Here is a 10,953-nt window from a genome sequence, read left to right as displayed (position 1 = left end):
GCATGAGGAACCCCTCGGCCTGAATCACTCAAAATTTGGGATCTCATTGTTTGCGTGGTGGTCTGGCTATCCCTGTACCAAAATCCATGCGATTTTTCGCTAACGGATTGATTAAATAACGTCTGATTAGACGATCCGATAGAAGCACTTTTCAGGTTTAACGGATTGAGCGAGATACACCGTCGCGGCGACACGATACATGTAGCAAACATGTGTACTACATTTCAAGAGCCCACCTCGCTTTTTTTTCGGATAGCAATGAGTTCAAACACCCTACACGTGGAGCCTACGCGCCAAGTATATTCCAAGAATGTCGTGATTATCGCCGACAACGTGACCAAGTGAGTGATCAAAAGTTGGGTGCTAAACTAAATGTCACCAAGCATGTGATTGATTTTCCAACTGTTTGAGTATAGTCACTGATTATCTTAGTTGTGTACGTGATCTGATTTGAGCTTCGTTTCAGTCATGAGTGTTGATGATTGAAACAGTGGCATTTGGCAGCACTGTTCACAGCCAGAAAAAAATCATGATAATGCTTGCGCCGTCATTAAGCTAAGCTTGTCAGTCAGAGTATCGCGTTTGACTCAAGAATTCACATGTCGTGTTCAGCATGTCATGGCGCACTTTTATTGACTACTAGCTGGCCCGACAAACTGAGTTATTCCGAAAAAAACTAAAATATTCCATTATTGCTTTTTTACTTGGGATAGTTATATCGTGCCCGTATCCCCTCTGGATCCGATCATCGAGTGTAAACCGCCAGGCACCTTACACCAAGTGTCAAAGTGCTGTATACAACACAACAACAATCCTGCTCTTTGTATGGGAGTTAGAAAATCATTATTAAATTAAGTTTAGTGTAACACCTGAACGATTTTTAACTCTTAAAACCTATTCTCATACCACCATAAGGTGTGTGCGAAGTTTCGTTGAAAATGATCCAGCCGATTCGGAGTTTGCTCGCAACAAACACCGTGACACGAGATTTTTATATATATATAGATAGATGTATTTATTTAACTATATTATTATAGATGTGTTGTATTTTGTGTTTAATAATTCAGTTCAAGTTTTATTCACGTTAAGTTTGTTTTCAAGATAGAGCGGGAGTGCGTAAAAAGCGAAGCTTAACCCGAAGGCGCGCCCGAAATTGACAGACGTCAAAAGGCGATTGGCCAGGTAGCGCAATAATTCCCAACAGCAGGTTGGACCATACATGACATTTCCTCGCTTCTTAAAGAGGAACTACGGCGAGTACCTCAGAGGTGGGCGGCGTGCCCTGTCGCAGCGACGTAGTACTGCTGGAGTGTTTCTAGCAATTGGTTCGGGGCTGCTAATCGGGGTTGCGTACTCTGTACTGGATGACTCGGTTCCATCGGAGGACATGTCTGGGGAATCTTCTCTGCTGGATCGTAGTTGTGTCGGTTGGGTGTTGCCGTAGTAGTGCCTGTGTTGATTTTCTCTACCTGCTCGGGTTGTCTCCGGTTCGTTCGTTACTTTGGTGGACTGATTGTTGCTCAGGAAAGCTTTGATCTGGTCTACATGTCGCTTCAGATGTTTTCCTTGATATAAAACATCGTAATGTAGGTCTCCTAAGCGAGCATGCACCGTTGCTGGTATCCACTTATCCATTTGCGAGTTACCAGATAAGCAAAAGATTTGTTGTCCCGGCAAGAAAGAGCGATAATTTGCTTTGAATTCCATATGTTGCTTTTCAGTGAGTCTAGCGTGTGTGTTTTGCGGTCGAACTATATCTAAGCGTGTTCTGATGTTTCGACCCAGGAACAGATTCGCTGGTGATTCTCCTGTTTCGTTATGAGGTGCTTTGCGATATTGTTGTAAGAAGAGATTGAGGTTTGCCTGTAGGTTATGGCTTGATGTTCCCATCGCTTTCAATGCACGCTTCACTGTCTGGACGTAGCGTTCAGCTTGTCCATTCGTCGCCGGGTGGTACGGTGCGGATAGTTTATGGAATTTTAAACCACTTCTTTGAAGGAACGATTTAAACTCTGCGGATGTAAATTGGGTTCCATTATCCGACACTACTGTTACTGGCGCACCATACGTAGCAAACAGTCCATCTAGCAGATCAATGGTGGCGGCAGATGTTGTGGAGTGCGTTATTTTTACTTCGACCCACTTGCTGTACGCGTCAACCACCAGCAATAACATCGCTCCTGATACGGGTCCAGCGTAGTCGATGTGTATTCTCTCCCACGGGTTGGATGGGTACTCCCAATGGTGACTACTGAACTTCGGTGGTGCTGTCGATTGTTGTGCGCATTGTACACACGATTTGGCGGTTCGCTCGATTTCCATATCTATCCCTGGCCAGTAGACATAGGAACGTGCCATCGATTTCATTTTTACGATACCAATGTGCCCAGTATGTAGGTCGTTCAGGATCGCTGGGCGGAGGATTGTTGGGATAACCACCCGGTGTTCAAATAGTAGGCAGCCAGCTACCAATGTATACTTTGCTTCTGGTGCTTTGTATCCAGCGTGTGCAAGACTTCGGCCCATTTCGAGCTCCTGTAAGATTTTCCCGAGGTTAGGATCTATGCGTGTCTCGTGCGCGATGTGTTCTGCTCGTACTGGTAGCTGTTGGATCTGGTGCAAGACAAAGCTCTCAAACTCGTCTTGGGCATTTCCTCCCTCATGAAGAGAAAGGCAATTCACATCAGATAGCGTAGATGTACTTGGGATACGGGAACAATAGTCGGCATTGGTATTTTGGTTTGTTGGTCTGTATTCAATTGTAAAATTGAAGTGTGACAAATAGTCGGCATAATTCGCCATCCGACTGATGCATAGGGTTGGTAATGATTTTTCCGGATGAAAAATTTGAGTCAGCGGTTTGTGGTCTGTGATCAGTATGAACTTACGTGCGTACAAGTAGTGAAAGAATTTCTTAATGGCCCACACGATTGCCAAAGCTTCTTTATCAATGACCGGATAGCGTTGCTCGGTTGATGACAAACTGCAGCTAGCGTAGGCGATTGGACGTTCTGTTCCGTTACTCAGACGGTGAGAAAGAACTGCACCTAAGCCGGTTTTGCTCGCATCTGTAGCTAGAATTAGCGGTAAGGTTGGGTCGTATTGCATGAGGACCTGTGGTGATATTAATGTTTCTTTCACGTCTTGGTATGATTCGTCTGCTTCTGGTGACCATTCAAAATTGCTTGTTTGTAACATGTCACGCAGCACTTTCGTTCTCGCAGAGAGATTCGGAATGAATGCCGAATAATAGGTTGCTTTGCCTAAAAAAAGTTGCAACTCTTCTGGTGTTGATGGTCTTGGTGCATCTCGTATGGCTTCAACATGTTTTGAGGACTTGTGCAAACCTTCTTGGTCGATGCAGTGTCCCAAACACTCAAGGGATCGTACCGCAAACACGAATTTTGATCGATTTAGTTTTAGACCACTCTGTTCCAATCGACTTAATGTGGAATCGAGGGCTACTAGCAGTGCCTCGAAATCGGCAGCGAAAACAATAATGTCATCATAGAAACTCACTACGTTGGTTAAGCCGTGTAGTACTGTTTCCATTCGGCGCTGCCAAATAGCAGGGATATTTGCCGCGCCATACACAGCTCGTGTCGGACGTATGAGTCCATGCGTGGTGGTATTCAGGGTGAGGATTTTACGAAACTCTTCATCGATTGTCAAGTGCGTGTACGCATCGGTTATGTCTAAGTGGCAGAAAAGTGTGGCTCCCTTCATACGGTTGAAAATGGTTTCCACTCTGGGTATAGGATGTTCGTCAATAATCATTCTTGGGTTTACTGTGGGCTTATAGTTGCCAGTAATTCGGATATTACCATTTTTCTTAGCCACCACGTGGGTCGGCGAAGCCCACTCGGAAAATTCCACCTTTTCGTAAAACCCTGATTTGAGTTTTTTTTCGATTTCTGCTGCGTACTTATCGCGTAACGCCAATGGCACATCTCGGGCTTTAGCAAAAATTGGCGTTGCATCAGGTTTGAGATGCACTGATGCTGGTGGTCCGGTCAATTTACCTGGAACGTCGCTAAACACGGAACGGAAACTGTCGAGCTACGAATTCAACTGGGTTTCGTGTTCTATCGTGAGCTTCGAGCTGGTAACAGCGTTGACATGTGTGTTTGGAGCTATCATTTTGCCAAGGTCTATCTGATCAACGAATTGGGCGATCCACTCACGACCGAAGAGGGCGTCTGTTTGTCCCGCTACTATGTACAGGTTTAACCGACGGGTTACCGTGCCAACAGACACGTTTACGGGCAATCGGCCCAGACAATGGATGCGGTGACCGGTGTAGCTGGTAAACTGCCTATCTGTAGGAAGAAAATAATAGTTTGTTTTTAGTGACCGTAACGTGGTCTCCCCCATAATCCCACACGGTGCTCCCGTGTCGAGTTCCATGCTGGTGCGTTTTCCATCAATTTTTATATCGATCATCAATTTGGCGGCGGGAGCTGAGTTGCGTATCGTATTAATGGATTGTACGGGATCGATGTTGAAATCCGCAACCTGATCAATGTTCGATCGTTCGCGTGGTGTGTTTCCTGCTCGGCAAACCTACGAAATGTGACCTTTTTTGTTACATGTATGGCATAGGGCGTTGCGAAAGCGGCAAAGGCTTCTTGGATGCGGCCCACCACAACCGTTGCAGGGCGTAGCTGCAGTGTTGTTGCTTTGTTCGTGTGTCCATCTGGAATGTGAAGCGAACGTTTTGGTAGGAGGTTCTGCTCGACGGAATGGTTGTTGCTTTTTAGTCTGAGGGTTTTTATAACCCAACTTATTGGTAGCTTCTGCTGACGCCGACGGTGTCGCCGTGGAGATATCACGAACTGTATTCCGTGTGGCTTCGAGCGTTAATGCGAAATCAAAAGCTTCTTTAAACGTGCTGGGGTTTTTTGCGATGATTTCGACACAAATGTCGCGTGCTTCCATGCCGTGGAGCATTTGTTCAATCAACATTCTGTCGAGAAAATTGTCATACTCACAGTAGGCAGCCCCTTGTTTGAGTCGTAGAACAAATTGTGAAATCATTTCGCCCCTTTGTTGCAAAATGTTACGGAATTTGACACTCTCAACAAACTTGTTCTTCTTCTGGTCGAAGTGGTTCTCGAGTGTTTTTCGAAGCTCTTCGTAGGGAATTTCCTCTGGCCGCTTTGGGGTGACGAGAAATTTAAGAGCATTGTTTAATTCTGTTCCCATGTGCACGCGCGCATAGTCCGCGTATTTATCGGTGGGGATATTGCTCAGTTTTAGCGCCCACTCCAGTCTGTTAAAATAGTCTTCGACTGTTGATTCATCCGACGCATGAAAAGCCGGGTGCGAGAATGTTGGCACTTTTGGTTGGGGAGCAGCGTCGTCTCTATTCACCTGCGCGTTGGGTGTACCTATTGCCGATTTTATCGCTTGGGCGATCATTGTCGAAAGCTGTGTCATAGATTCGTGATCAAGCTGAGCCATTGTGTTTTCAATCCGTTTCACTTTGCGAGGAATCCCACTTCTGACACCAAAATGTTGTATTTTGTGTTTAATAATTCAGTTCAAGTTTTATTCACGTTAAGTTTGTTTTCAAGATAGAGCGGGAGTGCGTAAAAAGCGAAGCTTAACCCGAAGGCGCGCCCGAAATTGACAGACGTCAAAAGGCGATTGGCCAGGTAGCGCAAAAATTCCCAACAGCAGGTTGGACCATATATGACAAGATGTTTGTATTTATATTTATATTCCGATATATTTTATGTTTTTTATATGCATTTACAAAAGTGATGAAAACTTTTTTTATTGGAAATAGATCACATAACATTTACAAAATGTTCTATACCTCTTGGTTCAATTCACTTCAATCATTTAAAGCAAAATTTAAAGCAAAACGTTACATTAAAAACAACATTCGTTCCAAATCCGCAGCGCAAAACCTCGCAGATTTCTCCCCATATAAACGGGAACGTTCGACCCCGGCAGGTAGAACTCATTCTTTCACGAGCTTCTTACGGTCTCTCAATGGTACGTTATTTTAAAACTGAGCGCCAAGTTAGCGCCTTCTGACAACCGCGGCGAACAGATCTCGTCGTTCGAAGCCCATAGTCGCCCCGTGTATCTATGATTCTGCTTTGTTCCTATAACTCGCGCTTGGAGTCAATCCAGCTAAGAGCTACCCGTTTCGCGCTCCGTTCGTGGCGCAGCAACAACGACTACACAACAAGATGTTTGTTGCTCGGGTTACCCCAACTCGACGACCGAATGCGAAATGCTAGGTTGGCTTTTATCGTTGGGCTTATCAACGGTAGCATCGATTGTCCGGTATTGCTCTCGTCTATACAGCTATACGTGCCTGCAAGAACCCTCCGCCCTCGGGCGATGCTGGCCATCCCAAAGACAAGGACTGCATTCGCCTCTCGAGACCCGTTTTTGCGTATATGTCTTGCTCTGAATGCTGCATCTGATGCGTATGAGCCCGGCATGACGATAGCAAATGTGTTGAGTCGCATTAATTTGCTTCGCGCATCTCGCCTGAATCTGTAGCGTCCTTGTTATTGTTGTATAAAGCGCGTGACTATATATGTTATATTCCTATTGTACTCTTACATATATCGAGTGGGCTTATCATTTTAATAAATATACAAATAAACAAATAAGCACGTAGTAAGCAAGAGTAAAAGTCCGTATGTAGTTAAATACTTTCACGCACTTTCATTGTTCTATTCGTATTGACATGCCTTGTCACGAAAAAGCGTACACGCCAGTGCTGCCAGACTTGCAGAAGCACACTCGTCACTCGTTGACAGCAAGGATGCCAGCCATCACAATTAATTTAGCTTACAGGACAAAAATGTCCCATATGGCGGTTTTAGGTTGAAATTATTTTTTTAAACTACCATATGAAATACAAAATTTTTTATACGTGCATTCGAAAGATCGTTAAAAATAAATAAAAGTCAGAAAATTTCAATGAGTAGTCACGACGGTAAGTGGAATAACACACCTTTCTCGAATGCGATGGGACAAAAAAGGTTCTAATGTTAAATCTAGCACAAGGCATTTCCTCCTTGCGATTGCCTTATCCCAGGCATACTTGTTAAGGTGTCAATTCAAGTATCGAACTATCCAAACGTAAACACAACAACTATGTGTAAACGCGGCCTCATGAACTTTGTATATACACTTGGATTTTAATAAAACTGTGTAGTCCGAGGATAATGTATTTAGAAGGTTGATTTTTATCGCTTTTGCTGGGCGACAATGTGGGAGACATCTGTTACTCTCTGCATACAAATTTCATTACCCCGCACCAGCCCACCCCGATTTTTATACCGGAGCCCCGGGAACAGTTATGTCAAGTCGAGAAATGTCATTTTGCTCTGAACAACTTCACCTTGTTATTTTAAAACAGCTGTGTGTAGTCGCACCAACGTCGCATGCCAGGTGAGAGTGGATGGAAAACTCTCAGGACCTTTTGTTACCACCAAGGGTCTGCGCCAGGGGGACGGGCTTGTCTGTCTCCTATTCAACTTGGCGCTAGAGAGGGCCATCCGCGACTCGAGGGTGGAGACTACGGGAACCATCTTCTATAAGTCAACCCAGATCCTGGCATACGCTGATGATATAGAAATCATTGGTCTGCGGCTCTCCTATGTAGCAGAAGCCTACCAAGGGATTGAGCAGGCGGCAGAGAGCCTTGGATTGCAGATAAACGAGGCAAAGACCAAACCCGCCATGCAATTGACAGCGATATGCGAGGGCGCGCCAGGGCTCGCACGCCATACAAGTTCACCGCCAAAGAGCCCTCGCATTAAAGAGCTTGCGAGCCTTGGTAGTTTTTTCACCCCTAGTTTTAGCAGTTATAATTATAGCACCCCAATAGCAGGTATAACAGTGCGATTTGTAGCATACTAAACACCTGAATTTTGACATTTTATTTTAAAAAATCTACAAAAAATTAAATAGTCATCTTTTCGCCAAATACTACCGCACAAAAAATAATCCTTGAATAAAAATCAACGATTTTTAAAAATACCATAAGATTTCGAGCACATGAAATCTTTCGCAACCCTCGCAATGTTTGACGGGAACTGATGGTGGCAACATCAACGGGCCTACCAACAAATAATCAGAATCTACGTAGGCGTGATGTGCAGATAGGTGAACGCACGTTTGATGTTGTCCCACAATTCACCTATCTTGGGTCAAAGGTCGACAACAATAGCATGTAAGCTGAGTTGCGCGCAAGGATGCTGGCTGCCAACCAGTCATTCTACAGCCTGAAAAAGCAGTTCACCTCAAAGAACCTGTCGCGACGGACGAAGCTGGGACTATATAATACCTATATAGTACCAGTACTCACATATGCCTTTGAGACATGGACACTGTCCAAATCTGACGAAACCCTCTTAGCCGCGTTCGAGAGGAAGATGCTCAGAAGGATACTTGGCCCCGTATGTGTGGAAGGACAATGGAGGAGCCGCTATAATGACGAGCTATACGAGATGTACGGCGACCTCACTGTCGTACAGCGTATAAAGCTCGCCAGGCTCCGGTGGGCTGGTCATGTTATACGCATGGAAACGGACGACCCAGCCCGTAAAGTCTTTTTAGGCCGTCCACAAGGACAGAGGAGGCGTGGTAGGCCCAAATTGAGGTGGCAAGATGGCGTGGAGGCGTCCGCCATTAAGGCCGGGATAACGAACTGGAAGACGAAGGCACGAGACCGTGAGCGGTTTCGGACACTCCTGAGGCAGGCCAAGACCGCAAAGCGGTTGTAGCGCCGGATAAGTAAGTAAGTAAGGGTGTAGTCGCATGCTAGCTGTTCTCGGTATCACTTCATTTCGATCACATATCACAACAGGTTATGGGCCCAATCACCATGGAAAAAGTTATTCTTGGAAATCCGCGGTATAGCGATGAAGAAAACTTCGACAATTTGTGTTTCCGAGTAAAAATGATGATGGATGCAGAAAGTGTGTTATATACACTGACTGATGATGTTCCTGAAGACGCAAAGAAAAAGGAATTATTCGATGTTGCGGATCGAAAAGCAAAATGCCTGTTAGTGGGGTTTCTAGCTGATCACTGATTAGAAATGAACGTGTTTAAATGAAGTGTATGCAAAGAAATCTGTGATTAATCAGACAATTATGCGAAAACAGCTTGGGCGACTCAGGACGCATGAAGGAAACTCCATGCGCGCGCATCTTCATGTATTTGAAGATTTGGTACGGCAGCTCCGAAGAGCAGGTGCGAATTTGATAGAGGCGGATTTCGTTTCGCAACTCTTTCTCAGCTTGCCAGACTCCTATGATCCATTGATTACAACCGTGGAAAATCTTCCTGAAAAAGATTTAAGCGTTGAATTTGTGAAGCAACATTTGTTGGCCGAAGAATGTAAAAAAAGTTAACGTCTTGTAAATAGTGACAGTGGGCCATCGGCGGCGTTCGGCGGCACGAAAGGAACAAAAACGATTTCCTGGAAAGTGTTACAAGTGCGTTAAAATAGGCCATATGAAAAAGGACTTTAGGGTCTCGAATGCGCGAGGAAATCAACGAAAAAGTGACGTAAAAAATGATGCGTGTTTCATGATTGGGACTAGGCATGGGCAAAACGATTCTTTTCACCGAACGCGAACGAACTAGTTCGCTCACCAAAAAGAACCGAACGCGAACGACGATTCTTTCGTTCTTTGTTTCATGAGGTTTTTATTCACAAAGAACGCTCGTTATCTTTTTCATTTACCCACCATAGACGCATACTGTAGCCAAAGAAGTACTCATTCTGCGGTTGAAACCAATCATTTAAAAACATTAAACACTCGGCTGTCTGGTCAACACAATCGATCGCAAAACCGACCAAAAACAGTAAAACATGTAAAGCATGTAAAAAACTAATACGAGCAAAAATGTCTCCTGCATATATTGTACCCCATGCCTTATACACACTTAAGGATTCTATTAAAAAACTACTTAAATATGGATCAACATGATGCGCGCAATCAATTCAGTTCAGTTCATTCGCGAACAATGACTAATCCGTTTGAACGGGCTCGATCTATTGAACAGAACAGAACACAGATCGAACACTAACGGATCAGATCGAACGCGTTCGATGAATTCAGTTGTGTAGGTACGATTTACACACCAACAGAACACAGATCGAACACCCGTTCGAACGCGTTCGATGAATTCAGTTGTGTAGGTACGATTTCCACACCAACAGCACACGTATCGAACACTGCTGGACAAATTCGACGGCGTTCGAGGAATTGAGTTGTATGGGTACGATTTCAACACCAACAGAGTACATTTCGCTCTGACGACCCGTTCGCACGGTGCGAGAATGAGCGAGAAAGCAATATGATTTTGCACGTTTTATTGCCACATTTATGTGTGCCGTCGAACACTGAACGGAACGTTCGAACGCGTTCGGTGTAGTCAGTTTCTTCCAAAAGACCTGGTCGTTCTTTTTGTTAAGAACCTCGTTCGTTCGTGCACTTTACCGAACTGTTCGAACGGTGCGATTCTCGTTCATTTTACACATGCCTAATTGGGACAATCAGTGATAGTGAGATAACCTCGTGGATTGTGGATTCAGGTGCTTCGGAGACACATTACGAACAATAAAGAAATTTTCACCTAGCTTAACAAAATGGAATCTCCCATGAATATGGCAGTGGCAAAAACAGATGCGTGCATTACAGCTACCCATCAGGGAAACATTTCGCGCTTGAAAAATATGCACAGTGAAATTTCTGGTGCAATTAATTTGTAATTTGCAATGTGTTAAGTAATGAATTTGTACGGTATAAACGTATGACCTTCTGTCACTCGAATTTGTTGCTTGGGAATTGTATTGATGGGACGAATGAAGGAAACAAGGAATAAAGAAAGAGTCTAGCGCAAGCGTTCATCCTGTAAAGACGTTCCTCTCTCTACCAGTTGAGAAATTCACTAACTAAAACACAA

The sequence above is a fragment of the Anopheles gambiae genome, chromosome 3 (assembly GCF_943734735.2).
Source record: "Anopheles gambiae chromosome 3, idAnoGambNW_F1_1, whole genome shotgun sequence".
Taxonomy (NCBI): domain Eukaryota; kingdom Metazoa; phylum Arthropoda; class Insecta; order Diptera; family Culicidae; genus Anopheles; species Anopheles gambiae.
This window is presented reverse-complemented; position numbering follows the sequence as displayed.